This window comes from Lucilia sericata, unplaced genomic scaffold, assembly GCF_015586225.1.
Source record: "Lucilia sericata isolate MDLA Ls3-8-SP2 unplaced genomic scaffold, ASM1558622v1 Contig001742F_arrow, whole genome shotgun sequence".
Taxonomy (NCBI): domain Eukaryota; kingdom Metazoa; phylum Arthropoda; class Insecta; order Diptera; family Calliphoridae; genus Lucilia; species Lucilia sericata.
The window spans coordinates 7,785-29,309 of NW_023995645.1; the positions used below are offsets into that span (position 1 = coordinate 7,785).

The following is a 21,525-nucleotide window of genomic DNA, read 5'->3' on the forward strand; positions in this document are numbered from 1 at the left end:
TGGGGTCTCATAAGAAAACAACAATTTTGCAAATATTTTGCACAACAACTTAAATTGTTTAGTTTAGTATTTGTTGTGAACTTTTTCGATAGAGATTATTTTGTTTTTTGTGTTGCTCCTCGTCGCCATCGTCATAATTCGTCGGTGTGTAGTGTTTATACTATTTTTTTGGCGTACGTACGGTACGGAACCAGAATCCAACCAATGCAGGGATGTGTATTTATAATTATGGTTAGGTTTTCGCTTTTTTGTTTCGTTATTTACACTATGAACTCGTGCGGTGGAAGGAAATAACAAAAAATTGTGTAGAATTGTTGTTTTAAATTTGTTTTTATTCGGCTGGTGGTAGTGTTTTTTTTTCGGAAATTTCTTTTAAACGCGCAAGTGGGGTAGTAAAAATAAAAATCATAACAAATCGTTTTAAACAAATAGAGAAAAAAATCTAAAGAAGAATATAAAAAACAACAACAACGGTTTTATGCAATATTTTGTTTGTTGTATATATAAAAATTTTAACTAGAAAATCAACAACAACACCACAACACGATAGACAGCAAAAAAAAAAAAAATAACAATAAATTTTTGTTATTGTATTTTTGCCGGTAAAAATAATATAAAAAAAATTTACAAAAACGCCAACGAGAAAAAAAAATAACAAAACATAAAAAAACATCATTTTAGAATGAAAAAGCATAAAATCAAAACAACTAACTAATAAAAGCAAAAAAAGAAAACAAAGTGTTTTAAAAAATGTTCAAAATTTCTCTAAGTGTATAAATATTTTTGTACCATGACAAAATTTTAAGCAAAAAAAAAAAAAAATTTTTTAATTTTTTTGTTATTTATGTATTAAAAGAAAATTATAAAAACAACAACTCGTTATTATAAAATTTAATTTTGTTTTTTGACATGTAACACGTCACTTTGGGTTCTGACACTAAAAGCAACTATAACAACAGTGTTTTTTTCTGTTTTCTGCTTCATGTAGGTATTTTAAGTACTTTTGCTTACAAATGCATAAAATTTTTTGTTAAAATTCCAATTTTTTTTAAATTTTGTTGATGGTTTTTAACACCTTTACACTAATTGGCAAAAATAAAATTTTATAAAAAACACAATTTTAGGTTTTACTGCTTTAGTTAAACTTAGATTAAAGAACGTATACTAACTAAACCTGGTTTGAATACAGTTTTTAAAATCTTCATTCTCTACAATGATGACAAAACTTCTTTATACTAGTTCAGTTTTACATCAGTTCTAGTTCAGTTCTAGTTCAGTTTTAGTTTAGTACTAGTTCAATTCTAGTTTGGTTCTAGTTCAGTTCTAGTTCAGTTCTAGTTCAGTTCTAGTTCAGTTCTAGTTCAGTTCTAGTTCTGTTCTAGTTCAGTTCTAGTCAGTTCTAGTTCAGTTCTAGTTCAGTTCTAGTTCAGTTCTAGTCAGTTCTAGTTCAGTTCTAGTTCAGTTCTAGTTCAGTTCTAGTTCAGTTCTAGTTCAGTTCTAGTTCAGTTCTAGTTCAGTTCTAGTTCAGTTCTAGTTCAGTTCTAGTTCAGTTCTAGTTCAGTTCTAGTTCAGTTCTAGTTCAGTTCTAGTTCAGTTCTAGTTCAGTTCTAGTTCAGTTCTAGTTCAGTTCTAGTTCAGTTCTAGTTCAGTTCTAGTTCAGTTCTAGTTCAGTTCAGTTCTAGTTCAGTTCTAGTTCAGTTCTAGTTCAGTTCTAGTTCAGTTCTAGTTCAGTTCTAGTTCAGTTCTAGTTCAGTTCTAGTTCAGTTCTAGTTCAGTTCTAGTTCAGATTGCTAGTCAGTTCTAGTTCAGTTCTAGTTCAGTTCTAGTTCAGTTCTAGTTCAGTTCTAGTTCAGTTCTAGTTCAGTCTAGTTCAGTTCTAGTGTCAGTTCTAGTAGTTCTAGTTCGATTCTAGTTCAGTTCTAGTTCAGTTCCTAGTTCACTTCTAGTTCCTTCTAGTTCACTTCTAGTTCACTTCTAGTTCAGTTCTAGTTCAGTTCTAGTTCACTTCTAGTTCAGTTCTAGTTCAGTTCTAGTTCAGTTCTAGTTCAGTTCTAGTTCAGTTCTAGTTCAGTTCTAGTTCAGTTCTAGTTCAGTTCTAGTTCAGTTCTAGTTCAGTTCTAGTTCAGGTTCTAGTTCAGTTCTAGTTCAGTTCTAGTTCAGTTCTAGTTCAGTTTCTAGTTCAGTTCTAGTTCTAGTTCAGCTCTAGTTCAGCTCTAGTTCAGTTCTAGTTCAGTTCTTGTTCAGTTCTAGTTCAGTTCTATTTCAGTTCTATTTCAGTTCTAGTTCAGTTTAGTTCATAGATCAGTTCTAGTTCAGTTCTAGTTCAGTTTCTAGTTCAGTTCTAGTTCAGTTCTAGTTCAGTTCTAGTTCATTTCTAGTTCAGTTCTAGTTCAGTTCTAGTTTAGTTCTAGTTCAGTTCTAGTTCAGTTCTAGTTCAGTTCTAGTTCAGTTCTAGTTCAGTTCTAGTTCAGTTCTAGTTCAGTTCTAGTTCAGTTCTAGTTCAGTTCTAGTTCAGTTCTAGTTCAGTTCTAGTTCAGTTCTAGTTCAGTTCTAGTTCAGTTCTAGTTCAGTTCTAGTTCAGTTCTAGTTCAGTTCTAGTTCAGTTCTAGTTCAGTTCTAGTTCAGTTCTAGTTCAGTTCTAGTTCAGTTCTAGTTCAGTTCTAGTACAGTTCTAGTTCAGTTCTAGTTCAGTTCTAGTTCAGTTCTAGTTCAGTTCAGTTCTAGTTCAGTTCTAGTTCAGTTCTAGTTCAGTTCTAGTTCAGTTTTAGTTCAGTTCTAGTTCAGTTCTAGTTCAGTTCTAGGTTAGTTCTAGGTCAGTTGTAATTCATTTCTAGTTCAGTTATAGTTCAGTTCTAGTTTAGTTCTAGTTCAGTTATAGTTCAGTTATAGTTCAGTTATAGTTCAGTTCTAGTTCTGATTTACATCAGTTCCAGTTCAGTTCTAGTTCAATTCTAGTTCAGTTTGCTATATTAAGAGTAAATTGTGATGGAAATCTTCTCTTTACATTATGGAAAATTTCCCGCCTTATTTATTTTCTCTCAGTGTATGATTTGTTTATAAATTAATATATTTATTCTGACAAACATAATTTCATTACCTTTTTTTCCTTACGTTCAATCAACTTAATTTTGAAATATTTTATTATTAATATCAGTTTATTGTTGTTGTTCTTTTATTTAATTTTTCATTATTGTTTATTTGTTGTTTAATTTAAGAGTAAATGAACGTATGAATTTTTTAAAATTTATTAATAACAAAAAAATTGTATAAATAATTATTATCTGTTATTAAATGAACTTTTTTTTTTTGGGTTGTATACTAAATAAATAATGCAATGAGTTATTTTTGGGCTCGAGAACAACCAAATATAACAACAACAACCATAAATGAAATTATGTAATATTCTTTATTTAAATTAAATTTTTAATAAATGCATTTTATATACATATATATTTTTTTTAAATTTTTGTTTGGTGGACTTTTGGTAAACAAAAGTTTATTATAGGAAATTATATGTTTTTTTTTAATGTAAATAAATAAATATTTATTTTAAAGGATTTGCATTTTAATTAAATTTATTAAATTATATAAAAGAATATTAAAATCTATCATAACTTTATGAGAAGAAGTTTTAATTTAAATTATTATTGGAATTTTTTTATTTCTTTATCTTTGCAGTGAACATTTTCTTGCATTACTATTGGATTAACTAAATCACAATCAAAAGAATATAAATTATTTAAAATTTATAAAGGTAAGTTTCAAAATGTTTAATAAAAACCTATGTATATTCCAAAGTCTTATAAATTTACATAAAGCAATAACAATGTCTATAGATATCTTCTCCAGATCATAGAACATTTTCCATTTACCGATGATCGGGAAAATTACTAAAACAATCTTCCCTTTATTGGAGAGAGAGTTCAGTTTTAGTTCAGTTCTGGTTCAGTTTAGTTCAGTTCAAGTTCAGTTCTAGTTTAGTTCTAGTTCAGTTCTAATTCGGTTTTAGTTCAGTTCTAGTTTAATTCTAATTCTGATCTAGTTCTGTTCTAGTTCTGTTCTAGTTCTGTTCAAGTTCTGTTCTAGTTCTGTTCTAGTTCTGTTCCAATTCTGTTCTAGTTCTGTTCTAGTTCTGTTCTAGTTCTTTTCTAGTTCTGTTCTAGTTCTGTTCAAGTTCTGTTCTAGTTCTGTTCTAGTTCTGTTTAAGTTTTGTTCTAATTCAGTTCTTGTTCAGTTCTAGTTCAGTTCTAGTTCAGTTCTAGTTCAGTTCTAGTTCAGTTCTAGTTCAGTTCTAGTCTAGTTCAGTTCTAGTTCAGTTCTAGTTCAGTTCTAGTTCAGTTTCTAGTTCAGGTTCTAGTTCAGTTCTAGTTCAGTTTCTAGTTCAGTTCTAGTTCAGTTAGTTCAGTCCAGTTCAGTTCTAGTTCAGTTCTAGTTCAGTTCTAGTTCTGTTCTAGTTCTGTTCTAGTTCTGTTCTAGTTCTGTTCTAGTTCTGTTCTAGTTCTCTTGTAGGTCTGTTCTAGTTCTTTTATAGTTCAGTTCTAGTTCAGTTCTAGTTCAGTTCTAGTTCAGTTCTAGTTCAGTTCTAGTTCAGTTCTAGTTCAGTTCTAGTTCTGTTCTAGTTCTATTCTAGTTCAGTTCTAGTTCACTTCTAGTTCACTTCTAGTTCTGTTCTAGTTCTGTTCTAGTTCTGTTCTAGTTCTGTCTAGTTCTGTTCTAGTTCTGTTCTAGTTCTGTTCTAGTTCTGTTCTAGTTCTGTTCTAGTTTCTGTTCTAGTTCTGTTCTAGTTCTGTTCTAGTTCTGTTCTAGTTCTGTTCTAGTTCTGTTCTAGTTCTGTTCTATGTTCTGTTCTAGTTCTGTTTTAGTTCTGTTTCTAGTTCTGTTCTAGTTCTAGTTTAATTCTAATTCTGTTCTAGTTCTGTTCTAGTTCTGTTCTAGTTCTTTTCTAGTTCTGTTCTAGTTCTGTTCAAGTTCTGTTCTAGTTCTGTTCTAGTTCTGTTCCAATTCTGTTCTAGTTCTGTTCTAGTTCTGTTCTAGTTCTTTTCTAGTTCTGTTCTAGTTCTGTTCAAGTTCTGTTCTAGTTCTGTTCTAGTTCTGTTTAAGTTTTGTTCTAATTCAGTTCTTGTTCAGTTCTAGTTCAGTTCTAGTTCAGTTCTAGTTCAGTTCTAGTTCAGTTCTAGTTCAGTTCTAGTTCAGTTCTAGTTCAGTTCTAGTTCAGTTCTAGTTCAGTTCTAGTTCAGTTCCAGTTCAGTTCTAGTTCAGTTCTAGTTCAGTTCTAGTTCTGTTCTAGTTCTGTTCTAGTTCTGTTCTAGTTCTGTTCTAGTTCTGTTCTAGTTCCTCTTGTAGTTCTGTTCTAGTTCTTTTATAGTTCAGTTCTAGTTCAGTTCTAGTTCAGTTCTAGTTCAGTTCTAGTTCAGTTCTAGTTCAGTTCTAGTTCAGTTCTAGTTCAGTTCTAGTTCTGTTCTAGTTCTATTCTAGTTCAGTTCTAGTTCACTTCTAGTTCACTTCTAGTTCTGTTCTAGTTCTGTTCTAGTTCTGTTCTAGTTCTGTTCTAGTTCTGTTCTAGTTCTGTTCTAGTTCTGTTCTAGTTCTGTTCTAGTCTGTTCTAGTTCTGTTCTAGTTCTGTTCTAGTTCTGTTCTAGTTCTGTTCTAGTTCTGTTCTAGTTCTGTTCTAGTTCTGTTCTAGTTCTGTTCTAGTTCTGTTCTAGTTCTGTTCTAGTTCTATTCTAGTCAGTTCTAGTTCACTTCTAGTTCTGTTCTAGTTCTGTTCTAGTTCTGTTCTAGTTCTGTTCTAGTTCTGTTCTAGTTCTGTTCTAGTTCTGTTTCTAGTTCTTTTATAGTTCTGTTCTAGTTCTGTTCTAGTTCTGTTCTAGTTCTGTTCTAGTTCTGTTCTAGTTCTCTTGTAGTTCTGTTCTAGTTCTTTTATAGTTCAGTTCTAGTTCAGTTCTAGTTCAGTTCTAGTTCAGTTCTAGTTCAGTGCTAGTTCAGTTCTAGTTCAGTTCTAGTTCTGTTCTAGTTCTATTCTAGTTCAGTTCTAGTTCACTTCTAGTTCTGTTCTAGTTCTGTTCTAGTTCTGTTCTAGTTCTGTTCTAGTTCTGTTCTAGTTCTGTTCTAGTTCTGTTCTAGTTCTGTTCTAGTTCTGTTCTAGTTCTGTTCTAGTTCTGTTCTAGTTCTAGTTCTGTTTTAGTTCTGTTTTAGTTCTGTTTTAGTTCTGTTCTAGTTCTGTTCTAGTTCTAGTTCTGTTCTAGTTCTGTTCTAGTTTTGTGCTAGTTCTGTTCTAGTTCTGTTCTAGTTCTGTTCTTGTTATGTTCTAGTTCTAGTTCTGTTCTAGTTCTGTTCTAATTCTGTTCTAATTCTGTTCTAATTCTGTTCTAATTCTGTTCTAATTCTGTTCTAATTCTGTTCTAATTCTGTTCTAGTTCTGTTATGGTTTTGTTCTAGTTCTGTTCTAGTTCTGTTCAAGTTCTGTTCTAGTTCTGTTCTAGTTCTGTTCTAGTTCTGTTCTAGTTCTGTTCTAGTTCTGTTCTAGTTCTGTTCTAGTTCTAGTTCTGTTCTAGTTCTAGTTCTGTTCTAGTTCTGTTCTAGTTCTGTTCTAGTTCTGTTCTAGTTCTGTTCTAGTTCTGTTCTAGTTTTGTTCTAGTTCTGTTCTAGTTCTGTTCTAGCTCTGTTCTAGTTCTGTTCTGTTCTAGTTCTGTTCTGTTCTAGTTCTAGTTCAGTTCTAGTTCTGTTCTAGTTCTGTTCTAGTTCTGTTCTAGTTCTGTTCTAGTTCTGTTCTAGTTCTGTTCTAGTTCTGTTCTAGTTCGGTTCTAGTTCTGTTCTAGTTCTGTTCTAGTTCTGTTCTAGTTCTGTTCTAGTTCAGTTCTAGTTCTGTTTTAGTTCTATTCTAGTTCTGTTCTAGTTCTGTTTTAGTTCTGTTTAGTTCTATTCTAGTTCTGTTCTAGTTCTGTTTTAGTTTCTGTTTTAGTTCTGTTCTAGTTCTGTTCTAGTTCTGTTCTAGTTCTGTTCTACTTCTGTTCTAGTTCAGTTCTAGTTCAGTTCTAGTTCAGTTCTAGTTCAGTTCTAGTTCAGTTCTAGTTCGGTTCTAGTTCAGTTCTAGTTTAGTTCTAGTTCAGTTCTAGTTCTGTTCTAGTTCAGTTCTAGTTCAGTTCTAGTTCTGTTCTAGTTCTGTTCTAGTTATGTTCTAGTTCTGTTCTAGTTCAGTTCTAGTTCAGTTCTAGTTCTGTTCTAGTTCTGTTCTAGTTCTGTTCTAGTTCTGTTCTAGTTCTGTTCTAGTTCAGTTCTAGTTCTGTTCTAGTTCAGTTCTCCCACCTGATCACAGAAAAATTTTCTATAGAAATCTTCTTGATATCACAAGCGAAATATCTAAAAAAAAATATTCTCTATATCACAGATATATTTTTGTAAAAATCTACTGTAGATCAAAAAGAAAATTTCTGTAGAAAAGTGGATAATATTGAGTGAGTTCGAAGGACCATTTAAATGGTTTAAAATTTGAATTGATTGTATGCAATCACTGCTATAGCTTCTTAAGTTTTCTTATTCAATTTAGATTTTAAAATCTTCTGATTATAGCTTTTTTATGTTAAAATATTGTTTAAATTACCTTCGTAGTGTTTTCATTTTAAAACTCCACCCACTTTTTTCCATGATGACTTAAATTACAACTGAATCTTGTTAAACGTTGCATTATTATGATTTTATTTATATTTTTCTCTTTGTTGTTGTTATTGCCACGCTTTAGTTAACGTATTTATGGTAACAGCTGCTATATTTTTGTTGTTGTTTCTACTCAAATGCGGCAAAAAGCAAAACCATAACAGAGGAAAATCAAACCTCTAGTTTAACGTAAAAGTGAGCATTGGAGTGGCAGTTAAATGTGGCAACTAAAACTTAAAACACACTTCAAATCAACTTCAATTCATTTTATTATTTCATTATGGAAAAACTAAATAAAACAACTACAAACCAAAACTAAAGTACATTCATGGTAATAAGACTTTAAAATGAAATAAATGGCTGAATAAAAAAAAATGCAAAAGAAACCTAGAGTTTTTATTGGTGGAAATTGGTTAGCAAACCAACAACTAATGTTACCAAAACAAGATACACCGTCGCCGCGTCATTTACACAAAAATGTTTGCCCACATTTGAATTGAATTGAATTTTTGGTTTTGTACTTGTATTTAGATACAAGTACTCAAATCGAAATGATGTATTCGAAACAAAAAAAAAAAAAAACTAACAAGTGCAAGATGCCAACAAAAAAAAATCGCATTTAACTTTCACTAAATATTTTTATGATGACAAAACTAGATCATTTTGCACAGAAATAAGTTCAACCAACCACCAACAGCTAAAACTTTAAAGTCTGAAAGAAATTCAAAAACCCAAATTAATAAATAACGACGATGCATTTACACACCAAAAAAAAACGAACAAAAACAATTTCACAAATTAACAAATAAATGCAAAAGTAACATTAAGAAAATTTAAAAAAAAGAAATCTATAATATTTTCCTCAAGTCATCAATAACACGTACATAATAAAAGACTTGTTGCTACAAAATTTGTTTTTGTCCGAAATAAAAAAACTCCTTGTTGGTTGAAAAGCTTCTTTCATGAATTACTTGTTGCTACGACTTCCTTGGCTTTGATCAGTAAAACTTAATGTCCTCTTAAAATTTATGGTTTTGTTATACATTTTTATTTTATGACCTAAAGATTTATTCAATATGAAGCAGAAAATTTACTGTACATCCTCTACCATATAGGAAAGATCTTTTCTAGATCTAGATTATTATATAGATTTTCTCAATCAGCGGGAGAAGATACCTATAGAAATCATCTTGATGATCTCTAGAACTAGAAGTGAACTAGAACTGAACTAGAACTAAACTAGAACTGAACTAGAACTAAACTAGAACTAAACTAGAACTAAACTAGAACTAAACTAGAACTAAACTAGAACTAAACTAGAACTAAACTAGAACTGTACTAGAACTAGAACTGAGCTTGAACTGAACAAGAACTGAATTAGAACTGAACTAGAACTGAACTAGAACTGAACTTGAACTGAACTAGAACTGAACCAGAACTGTACTAGAACTGAACTAGAACTGAACTAGAACTGAACTAGAACTGAACTAGAACTGAACTAGAACTGAACTAGAACTGAACTAGAACTGAACTAGAACTGAACTAGAACTGAACTAGAACTGAACTAGAACTGAACTAGAACTGAACTAGAACTGAACTAGAACTGAACTAGAACTGAACTAGAACTGAACTAGAACTGAACTAGAACTGAACTAGAACTGAACTAGAACTGAACTAGAACTGAACTAGAACTGAACTAGAACTGAACTAGAACTAGAACTAGACTGAACTAGAACTGAACTAGAACTGAACTAGAACTGATCTAGAACTGATGTAAAGCTGAACAAGAACTGAACTAGAACTGATGTAAAGATGAACTAGACTTGACTAGAACTGAACTAGAACTGAACTAGAAGTGAACTAGAACTGAACTAGAACTGACTAGAACTAGAACTAAACTAGAACTAAACTAGAACTGAACTAGAACTGAACTAGAATAGAACTAAACTAGAACTGAACTAGAACTGATGTAAAGCTGAACAAGAACTGAACTAGAACTGATGTAAAGATGAACTTGAACTGAACTAGAACTGAACTATAATTGAACTATAACTAAACTATAACTAAACTATAACTAAACTATAACTGAACTATAACTGAACTATATCTGAACTATAACTGAACTAGAACTGAACTAGAACTGAACTAGAACTGACTAGAACTGAACTAGAACTGAACTAGAACTGAACTAGAACTAAACTAGAACTGAACTAAAACTGATCTAGAACTGAACCAGAACTAGAACAGAACTAAAACAGAACTAGAACAGAACTAGAACAGAACTAGAACAGAACTAGAACAGAACTAGAACAGAACTAGAACTGAACTAGAACTGAACCAGAACTAGAACAGAACTAGAACAGAACTAGACCAGAACTAGAACAGAACTAGAACAGAACTAGAACTGAACTAGAACTGAACTAGAACTGAACTAGAACTGAAACTAGAACTGAACTAGAACTAAACTAGAACTGAACTAGAACTGAACTAGAACTGAACTAGAACTGAACTAGAACTGAACTAGAACTGAACTAGAACTGAACTAGAACTGAACTAGAACTGAACTAGAACTGAACTAGAACTGAACTAGAACTGAACTAGAACTGAACTAGAACTGAACTAGAACTGAGCTTGAACTGAACAAGAACTGTACTAGAACTGAACTAGAACTGAACTAGAACTGAACTAGAACTGAACCAGAACTGAACTAGAACTGAACTAGAACTGAACTAGAACTGAACTTGAACTGAACTTGAACTGAACTAGAACTGTACTAGAACTGAACTAGAACTGAACTAGAACTGAACTAGAACTGAACTAGAACTGAACTAGAACTGAACTAGAACAGAACTAGAACAGAACTAGAACAGAACTAGAACAGAACTAGAACAGAACTAGAACTGAACTAGAACTGAACTAGAACTGAAATAGAACTGAAATAGAACTGAAATAGAACTGAAATAGAACTGAACTAGAACTGAACTAAAACTGAACCAGAACTAGAACAGAACTAGAACAGAACTAGAACAGAACTAGAACAGAACTAGAACAGAACTAGAACAGAACTAGAACAGAACTAGAACAGAACTAGAACTGAACTAGAACTGAACTAGAACTGAAATAGAACTGAACTAAAACTGAACCAGAACTAGAACAGAACTAGAACAGAACTAGAACAGAACTAGAACTGAACTAGAACTGAACTAGAACAGAACTAGAACTAGAACAGAACTAGACAGAACTAGAACAGAACTAGAACAGAACTAGAACAGAACTAGAACAACTAGAACAGAACTAGAACAGAACTAGAACTAAACTAGAACTGAACTAGAACTGAACTAGAACTGAACTAGAACTGAACTAGAACTGAACTAGAACTGAACTAGAACTGAACTAGAACTGAACTAGAACTGAACTAGAACTGAACTAGAACTGAACTAGAACTGAACTAGAACTGAATAAAAATTTACTAAAACTGCATTAGAACTGAACTAGATCTGAACTAGAACTGAACTTGATCTGAACTAGAACTGAACTAGAGCTGAATTAAAACAAAACTAGAACTGACCTAGAACAAGACAAGATTTTTATAGAAATATTCTCTATGATTTCTCTATGAAGAATATAAATTATTCATTAAAATTATAGAAACCAAATATAATTACATTTTATCTTAAAACATTTACAAGCCTTTTGCAATAATATATACGTGTCGTGAGTACATTTACCTTTTAACAAGATTCATTATTGCCAATTTTAAAATTAAAATAAAATACCATTTCTTTGCAAAAAACAATCTAATAAATACGCACACAAAAAGACCTTATACCACCAGCCAGACAGACAGAGAGCAGCTACAAAAAATAACCGATGATTCATTAGCAAGAATATTGTACTTTTTTAGTTTTTGTATTTCGATTAGTTTTGCTTTTTTTTCTATTCTTTCTTAAAAGTGGAATTGTTCAACTCATTAGAATGTGCGAAATTTTGTAAGTTTTTTTTTCTAGTTTTGCGGTTTGGCAAAAAAATAAATACAATGTGTTTAGATTGTTGTAGTAGTGTATTTATACTCAGACTAGATTACACAATTATCATAAATTTCTAAAGGTTATTGATGGGGTTTTTGAGCTGTAGTATATGCCGGTAATTTGTTGTGGTTCTATGTGCCGATCGTTTAGTTTTGCGGAATTTTTTTCTCCTATAGTTTGGTTGGTTGTTTCTTTACAGTTTTGCAAAATGAAAGCTTTTTTTTGTGCATGATTTCAATCAGTTATATTCGGATTTTATTGGCTTTAAGTAATTGATAGATTTTGCAGTGGAGACTTTTAAATACCCTACAGTTTTTAGTTTTAATCAAATAGTTTTTAATAGTCCAAGTCTAGTCTGGACTATCGTCTAGTCTATAGTGTAGTCTATAGTGTAGTCTACAGTCTAGTCTATAGTCTAGTATGTATATAGTCTAGTCTATAGTCTAGTATATAATTAGTCGATAGTCTAGTCTATAGTCTAGTCTATAGTCTAGTCTATAGTCTAGTCCTATAGTCTAGTCTATAGTCTATAGTCTATAGTCCTAGTCTATAGTCTAGTCTATAGTCTAGTCTAATAGTCTATCTAGTCTAGTCTATAGTCTAGTCTATAGTCTAGTCTATAGTCTAGTCTATAGTCTAGTCTATAGTCTAGTCTATAGTCTAGTCTATAGTCTAGTCTATAGTCTAGTCTAGTCTATAGTCTAGTCTATAGTCTAGTCTATAGTCTAGTCTATAGTCTAGTCTATAGCTAGTCTATAGTCTAGTCTATAGTCTAGTCTATAGTCTAGTCTATAGTCTAGTCTATAGTCTAGTCTATAGTCTAGTCTATAGTCTAGTCTATAGTCTAGTCTATAGTCTAGTCTATAGTCTAGTCTATAGTCTAGTCTATAGTCTAGTCTATAGTCTAGTCTATAGTCTAGTCTATAGTCTAGTCTATAGTCTAGTCTATAGTCTAGTCTATAGTCTAGTCTATAGTCTAGTCTATAGTCTAGTCTATAGTCTAGTCATAGTCTAGTCTATAGTCTAGTCTATAGTCTAGTCTATAGTCTAGTCTATGGTCTAGTCTATAGTCTAGTCTATAGTCTAGTCTATAGTCTAGTCTATAAGTAGTCTATAGTCTAGTCTATAGTCTAGTCTATAGTCTAGTCTATAGTCTAGTCTATAGTCTAGTCTATAGTCTAGTCTATAGTCTAGTCTATAGTCTAGTCTATATTCTAGACTATAGTTACATTCTATAGTCTAGTCTATAGTCTAGTCTATAGTCCTAGTCTATAGTCTAGTCTATAGTCTAGTCTATAGTCTAGTCTATAGTCTAGTCTATAGTCTAGTCTATAGTCTAGTCTATAGTCTAGTCTATAGTCTAGTCTATAGTCTAGTCTATAGTCTAGTCTATAGTCTAGTCTATAGTCTAGTCTATAGTCTAGTCTATAGTCTAGTCTATAGTCTAGTCTATTCTATAGTCTAGTCTATAGTCTAGTCTAGTCTATAGTCTAGCCTAGTCTAGTCCTAGTCTAGCCTATAGTCTAGTCTATAGCCTAGTCTAGTATAGTCTAGTCTTAGTCTAGTCTATAGTCTAGTCTATAGTCTAGTCTATAGTCCTAGTCTATAGTCTAGTCTATAGTCTAGTCTATAGTCTAGTCTATAGTCTAGTCTATAGTCTAGTCTATAGTCTAGTCTATAGTCTATAGTCTAGTCTATAGTCTAGTCTATAGTCTAGTCTATAATATAGTCTTATCTATAGTCTACTCTATAGTCTAGTCTATAGCTTTTACACTCTTTTCAAAAAGTAGCGTGTTTAAAACAAAAAAGCTTAAAGTTCTTTCTCAATTTATTTTCCATTCTATAAAGAACTTTTTTTTCTATAGCAAGTAATATTTGCAATAGTTTGATAAAATAATTTAAAATAACCTTGAAGTTAATTTACCGGCAATTGCCAAAATCTTTTTATGTTTTTTTTTTTTTTTTTTCATTCTTTCTTTATTTATATATTTGCGCTTTTATACTTTATAAGTTATTTATTATTTGTTTATAAGAATGGCAAATAAAAAGAAAGACAGCAGAAAAACGATAAGAATAGAAATGTTTGTTTCTAAAAGATTTATCGCACAAAAATATAAACAAATACACAAACAGATAAAAACAAATCAGAACATTATTAAGACTGACAAACAGAAGAAGCGGAATGTTTATTTAAAGAATGTAAACTGTTTTTCTTAATTTATTTTTGCACAAAAATAAACAAAAGCTTTATAATAAATATAATTTTGGCGCCAAGATTAGATGAAAAATTAGCAAAAATTGTTTTTTGGCAACAAAAGAAGAACATTTTAGGTGTTCGGAAATAAACTATTTTAAGCCTTCTCTTTAGTAAGAATCAGTGTATACGTTTTAGTTTTCGAGCTTTATACAGTACGGTTTAGTATACGATAATTTAATAATGTTCGGCTTAACAATTCGAGATCGTTGTTCATTTTCAATTGCATTTCTTTAAACGTTCGCATTCCAGATCTTTTAACAGCACAACTTTCAATCACAGATCTTTAAACTGTCCCAATTTCTAATCGTAGATCTTTAAACATTGCAATTTACAATCGAAAAATCTTTTAAACCGTCGAATTTTCATTCTCAGATCTTTCAACAGTCTAATTGGCAACGGTAGATCTTTAAACAGCTCAACTTTTAAGCGTAGATCTTTAAACAGTCTAATTTAAAGTCGTAGATCTTATAAACAATCCAATTTTCCATCGTAGATTCTTAAAGCATTCCAATTTTCTATTTTAGATCCCTAAACAACTCAAATTTTAATCGTAAATCTTTAAACAGTCCAATTTTCAATAGGCGATCTTCTAAACAGTCCAACTTTCCATTGCATAACTTCACACAGCTCAACTTTCAATAGTAGACCTTTAAACAGTCCAATTTTCCATTGTAGATCTTGAAACACCTTAACATTCAATCGCAGATCTTTAAACAGCTCAATTTTCCGTTGTAGATCTTTTAAACAGTCCAACTTTCCATTGAATATCTTTTAACAGCTCAACTTTCAATCGTAGATCATTTAAACAGTCCAATTTTCCATTGTAGGTCATTAAACAGCTGAACTTTCGATTGAAGATCTTTAAATAGTCCAATTTTCACCCACTGATCTTTAAAACAGTCCACTTTTCTATTGTAGATCTTGAAACACCTTAACTTTCCAACGTAGATCTTGAAACAGTCCAATTTTCCATCGTAGATCTTTAAACAGCTTAACTTTCGATCGAAGATCTTAAAACAGTCCAATTTCACCGGTTGATCTTTAAAACAGTCCAATTTTCTTCTGTAGATCTTGAAACACCTCAACTTTCAATCGTAGATCTTTAAGCAGTCCAATTTAGCATTGTAGCATCTTTTAGCAGCTCAAATTTTACATTGTTGATCTTTAAACATTCCAGTTTTCAATCGTAGACCACTTAAACAGTCCAATTTTACAATTTTAGATCTTTAAACAGTCTAATTTTTAACTATTAGTCTTGTAAACAGTTGAATTTTTCATTGTAGATCTTTAGTCACCTCAACTTTCAATCATGGATCTTTAAAATAGTTAAATTTTGTAGACCTTTAAACACCTCAACTCTCAATCGTAAATCAATTAAACAGTCAAATTTCCGATCGAAGATCTTTAAACAGTTCAATTTTCACCCGTCGATCTTTAAAACGGTTCAATTTTCTATTGTAGATCTTGAAACACCTCAACTTTCAATCGTGTGTCTTTAAACAGTCCAATCTTCAATAGTAGATCTTTTAAACAGTGAAGTTTTCTGTTGTGGATCTTTAAACACTTCAACTTTCAATCGTTAATCTTTAAACAGTCCAATTTTCAATTGTAGTTCTCTTAAACAGTCCAATTTTCTATTGCAGATGTTTAAACGCCACAACTTTCAATCGTAGATCATTTAAAGAGTCCAATTTTCCATTGTAGATCTTTAAACACCTCAACTTTCAATCGTAGATCATTGCAGCAATCCAATTTTCACCCGTTGATCTTTAAAACAGTCCAATTTTCTCTTGTAGATCTTAAAAGACCTCAACTTTCAATTGTAGATCTTGAAACAGTCCAATTTTCCATTGTAGATCTTTACAACAGTCCAATTTTCAATCGTAGATCCCTTAAACAGTCTAATTTTCCATTGTTGACCTTTAAACGGTCCAATTTATAATCGTAGATTACTTAAACATTAAAATTTTCCATTGTAGACCTTTGAACATTCCAATTTTCAATCATAGATCACTTAAACCGTACAATTTTCCAATTTTAGATCTTTAAACATCTCAACTTTCAATCGTAGATCCTTAAACAGTCCATTTTTAGCTATTGATCTTTTAAACAGTCCAATTTTCAGTTGCAGATCTTTAAACTTCTGACCTTTTGATCGAAGATCTTTAAACAGTCCAATTTTCAGCCGTTGATCTTTAAAACAGTCAATTTTCTATTGCAGATCTTGTAACACCTCAACTTTCCAACGTAGATCTTGAAACAGTAACCAATTTTCCATCGTAGATCTTTAAACAGCTCAACTTTCGATCGAAGATCATTTAAACAGTCCAATTTTTTCATTGTAGATCATTAAACATTTGAATTTTCGGTCGAAGATCTTTACACAGTCCAATTTTCACCCGTTGATCTTTAAAACCGTCCAATTTTCTATTGTAGATCTTGTAACACCTCAACTTTCCAACGTAGATCTTGAAACAGTCCAATTTTCTATTGTAGACTTTTAAACAGCTCATCTTTCGATCGAAGATCTTAAAACAATCCAATTTCACCCATTGATCTTTAAAACAGTCCAATTTTCTTTTGTAGATCTTGGAACACCTCAACTTTCAATCGTAGATCTTTAAGCAGTCCAATTTAGCATTGTAGCATCTTTTAAGAGCTCAAATTTTACATTGTTAATCTTTAAACATTCCAGTTTTCAATCGTAGACCACTTAAACAGTCCAATTTTACAATTTTAGATCTTTAAACATCTCACCTTTCAATCGTAGATCGTTAAACAGTAAAATTTTTAGCTATTGATCTTTTAAACAGTCGAATTTTTCATTGTAGATCTTTTACCTCAACTTTCAATCATGGATCTTTTAAACAGTCCAATTTTCAGTTGTTGATCTTTAAACATCTGACCTTTCGATCGAAGATCATTTAAACAATCCAATTTTCACCCGTTGATCTTTAAAACAGTCCAATTTTCTATTGTAGATCTTTAAACACCTCAACTTTCCAATGTAGATCTTGAAACAGTCCAATATTCTATTGTAGATCTTTAAACACCTCAACTTTCAATCATGGATCTTTTAAACAGTCCAATTTTCAGTTGTTGATCTTTAAACATCTGACCTCTCGGTCGAAGATCTTGAAACAGTCCAATTTTTCATTGTAGATCATTAAACATGTGAACTCTCGATCGAAGATCTTTAAATAGTCCAATTTTCACCCTACATTATTTAAACAGTATAATCCTTAATCGCAGATCTTTAGCCAGACCTATTTCCTAGTAAACTTATTCAATAAATTCCGTTATCTTTCTATTTCTACTTTCTGCAATCTTTAAACTTGTTCCTCTCACTGTATTTAACCTTTATCCTACCTTTCGCATTCCCATTTATGGTACAAAATAGTTATTTTCTTTACAATTCTTCGTTTAATTAACAGCTAAAAACCACATTTCTTTAGAAGAAAACAAATCTAAATCATCTTATAATGACTTCATATACAATTCCTAAATATTGGCAAAAGTAAAAAATGCAATAATTGTTCACTATAACCACAATATATATATATATATATATATATATATTCTGTATAAGTAAATAAATGATCAAAAGTATATAAAACTTTATCTGTTTTTTTTGCACAAAACCAAAAAAGACCTTGATCCCGCATTAAACAGCAAAAAAAGCGAAATTGGCAAAAAAATAAAAAAGCAACAAAAAAAATTGTTTTAAAACGATTTCTTAAATTGCATGAAACATTGTCAAAGTGTTGGCTTAAATAAATTTTCAAAAGGAGTTCCCCTCTCACATTCTTTTTATGGATGGTATAATAGCAAGAGATGGTGGAGGGGGGTGGAGTAATAAGTCTTTAGGCTGCCAGCAGCAGGCACTCCTTAAAATAAAAAGTCCATTAAAAAAAAAGAACAGAACACAATACAGCACAGAATACTTCGTTTAACAGATGATCATGACTTTTATACTTGGCTGTTTAAGTCCGTCCATACATAGATTCGTGTGCCTTTTCTGTTGTTGTTGTTGTTCTTGTTGCTATTGGATCGTTGTTCATAAAATCTCTGTGTGTTCAGACTTTAGCAATAATACAAAAAATAATACTCATAGCTTGATCTTGCCCCCATATAATATCAACAACAACAACAACAATATATTTACAACATCTTTTTTTTGTTGTTGTTGTATTTTTATGGAGAGTATTTTATATTCATTTCATTGTGTTTTTCATTTAATTTTGCTGGATTTTTTTTTGTATAAATAAATTCTTTGTTTGATGATGAGTTACCCTTTGCCTTTATGTTATTAAATGTTATTAATAACCCTTAAACGGGACGAAAGTAATTTTAATCCCTATTTTGTATCCTAGATCTATAAACCATACAATTTGTAATTGTAGATCTTTAAACATTTAAATTTTCCATCAAAGTTCTCTTAAAAACCGTCAAATTTTCATTTGTTGATCTTGTGACAGACCAGTTTTCAATAGCCGATCTTTAAACACTTCAGTTTTTTAACAAAAATCTGTTTAAATAGTTATATTTTCCATCGTAGATCTTTTTGCTAAGAAAGATCTGATAAACATAAACATTTTCTACCTTAGATCAGTCAAACTACCAAAATTTTCATCACCCGATCTTGTGACAGTTCAGTTTTCAAACGCAGATCTTCAAATAGTTCTGTTTTCTACCAAAAATCTTCTTAAACGGTCTAATTTTTAATCTTGAAGCTTTAAACAGTTACCATTTCCCATTGTAGATCTTTAAACTCTCTAATTTTCCACCATTGATCTTTAAACAGTTCATTGTCCAATCTTAGATCTTTGGGCAGTCAAATTTTCAAATCCCAGATCTTTAAACATTACATTTGTTTAAATGAAGATCTTTAAACAGTTCTATTTAACATCGAAGATCCTTAAACAGTCCATTTCCTCAAAGAAAGATCTTGAAACAGATCGATTTTCAAACATAGATCTTTACATAGTTCAATTTTTAGCCATAGATCTGTTAAACCGACACAATTCATATTCAACGTTCTTTAAACACTCGAATTTGCAACCATTGATCTTTAGACAGTTTAAATCTTCTTCAATTTTTCATCGTAGATCTATTAACACTTCAATATCCCATCGAAGATCATTCAACAGTGCTATTTTCAATCGCAGATCTTTAAACAGCTCTTTTGTTCATGAAAATATCTTTCAACAGTCCATTTTGCGATCGTACATCAATCACAGATCTTTGAACGCATTCGTTATCAATCGTAGATCTTTAAAGAGTCCATTTGATCAAGGGAAGATAATTAAACAATCTTATTTTCAATCGTTTATCCTTGAACATAGCATAAATCTATTAAATCGTCCAATTTTAATCGTTGATCTTTCAACAGTTCCATCTTTCAATCGTAGATCTTAAAATGGCCCAAATTTCAATCGTAGATCTTTATACAGTCCAATTATTAATTTTAGATATTAAAACAACCTAATTTTTAATCGTAGATCTTTAAACAGTCCATTTTTTCAAAGACTGATCATTAAGCAATTCAATCATCAGTCGTCGATCGTAAAACAGTCCAATTTGTATGCACAGTTCGGTGAAGCAGTCCAATTTCTAATCGTTTATCTTCAAACAGTCCAATTTGCAATCGTAGATCTTTAAAAAGTCCATTTTTTTAAAGAAAGATCATTACACAGTCCGATCTTCAGTTGTAGATTGTAAAACAATCCAATGCTCAATAGAAAATCTTTAAACTGTCCAGTTTTCCTTCACCGATCTATTAAACAGTTAAATTTTAAAACGTTGATCTTTAAAACTTCCAATTTCAAATCGTAGATCTTTAAAAAGTCCAATTTTTCAAAGAAAGTTCATTACACTGTCCGATCTTCAGTTGTAGATCGTAAAACAGTCGAATGCTTAATAGAAAATCTTTAAACTGTCCTGGTTTCTTACACCGATCTATTAAACAGTTCAATTTTCAAAAGTTAATCTTCAAACAGTCCAATTTTCAATCATAGATCTTTAAAAAGTCCAATTTTTTAAACAGAGATCATTACACAGTCAAACAAAGATCATTACTTCAGTTGTACTTTGTAAAACAGTCCAATGCTCAATAGAAAATCTTTAAACTGTCCAGCTTTCCTTCACCGATCTATTAAGCTGCTCAATTTTTAAACGTTAATCTTCAAACCGTCCAATTTGAAATCGTATATCTTTAAAAAGTCAAAATTTTCAAAGAAAGATCTTTACGCAGTCCGATTTTCAGCCGTATAACGTAAAACAGTCGAATACTCAATAGAAAAATCTTTAAACAATCGAGTTTTCCTCCACCGTTCTACCAAATAGTTCAGTTTTCTAACGTTGATCTTCAAACAGTCCAATCTTCAGTTGTAGATCTTTAAAAAGTCCAATTTTTTAAAGAAAGATCCTTACACAGTCCGATCTTCAGTCGTAGATCGTAAAACAGTCCAATGTTCAATAGGAAATCTTTAAACTGTCCAGTTTTCCTCCTTTGATCTACTGAATAGTTCAATTTTCAAACGTTGATCTTCAAAAAGTCCCATTTTGCAAAGAAAGATCATTACACAGTCCGATCTTCAGTCGTAGATCATAAAACAGTACTATGTTCAATAGTATATCATTAAACAGTCCAATTTTCATCCACCGATCTCTAATACAGTCCAACTTTTAATCGTTGATCCTCGAACTGTTCAATTCTCAATCCTAGATCTTAAAAAAGTTAAATTTTTCAAAGGAAGATCATTACATAGACCGATTTTCTATAGTAGATAAATGATCTCTTAAGAGTTCAATGTTCCTCCACCGATCTACTCCAATTTTCTATCGTTGATCTTTAAACAGTCCATTTTTTCAAAGAATGTCTTTACACAGTCCGATATTCTTTACACTGTCCGATAAACATTCCAATTTCTTAGCGTTGATCTTCAAACAGTTCAATTTTCCTTTGTAGATCTTTAAAATGATAAATTTTCAATGTTAAATCGTGAAAACGTCCATTTTTTGCTAGCGGATCTTGAAACAGTCCTATTTCTCTTTGTAGAACTTAAAATAGTTAAATTCTCAATTGTAGAACTTGAGACAGCTCAATTGTAAATTGTAGATCTTTAAAAGGAACAATTTTCAAGTTTAAGAATGTCTCTTTAGACATTTAAGGGGTTAATTTCTCGGTTACTTATTCATATCTCTCTACACACACAAGGTTTTATAAAATTTTTTTTTGCAGTCTTTCAGAAAATGCAGTTTGCATATTAAAATCTTTGAGCTTTTTTTTTAGCTGTGAACTTGAAATGAATGAATGGTTCAATACTCTGGACATAAATCAAACAAACAATTTAAATTCCCTTTAAAAAAAGAAACGAAAATTTGAAAAAAAAATAAAATTTTTAAAATTAATACAAAATTTTAAATAGCAAATGTTTTATGTTAATAAAAATCTTTACATTTTCTTTTATTTACAGTTGGCTAAAACAACAACACTATTTAACAGTAATTGAGCAAAAAAAAAAGTATTTTCTATTCATCACTTGGCAAAAAGAAAATTTTGAAAAAACACACAAAATTTAAACA

The 21,525-nt window shown here is 31.0% G+C and overlaps 1 long non-coding RNA gene across 1 annotated transcript; it reads left to right on the plus strand.

The window, feature by feature from the left end:
* The first annotated feature begins 72 nt into the window (after positions 1–72).
* On the plus strand, positions 73–21,509 carry LOC119612578. The gene is made up of 3 exons (XR_005232154.1): positions 73–231; positions 3,679–3,754; positions 21,417–21,509. It is a non-coding gene; the product is annotated as an uncharacterized LOC119612578 (long non-coding RNA).
* The last annotated feature ends 16 nt before the right edge of the window (positions 21,510–21,525 follow it).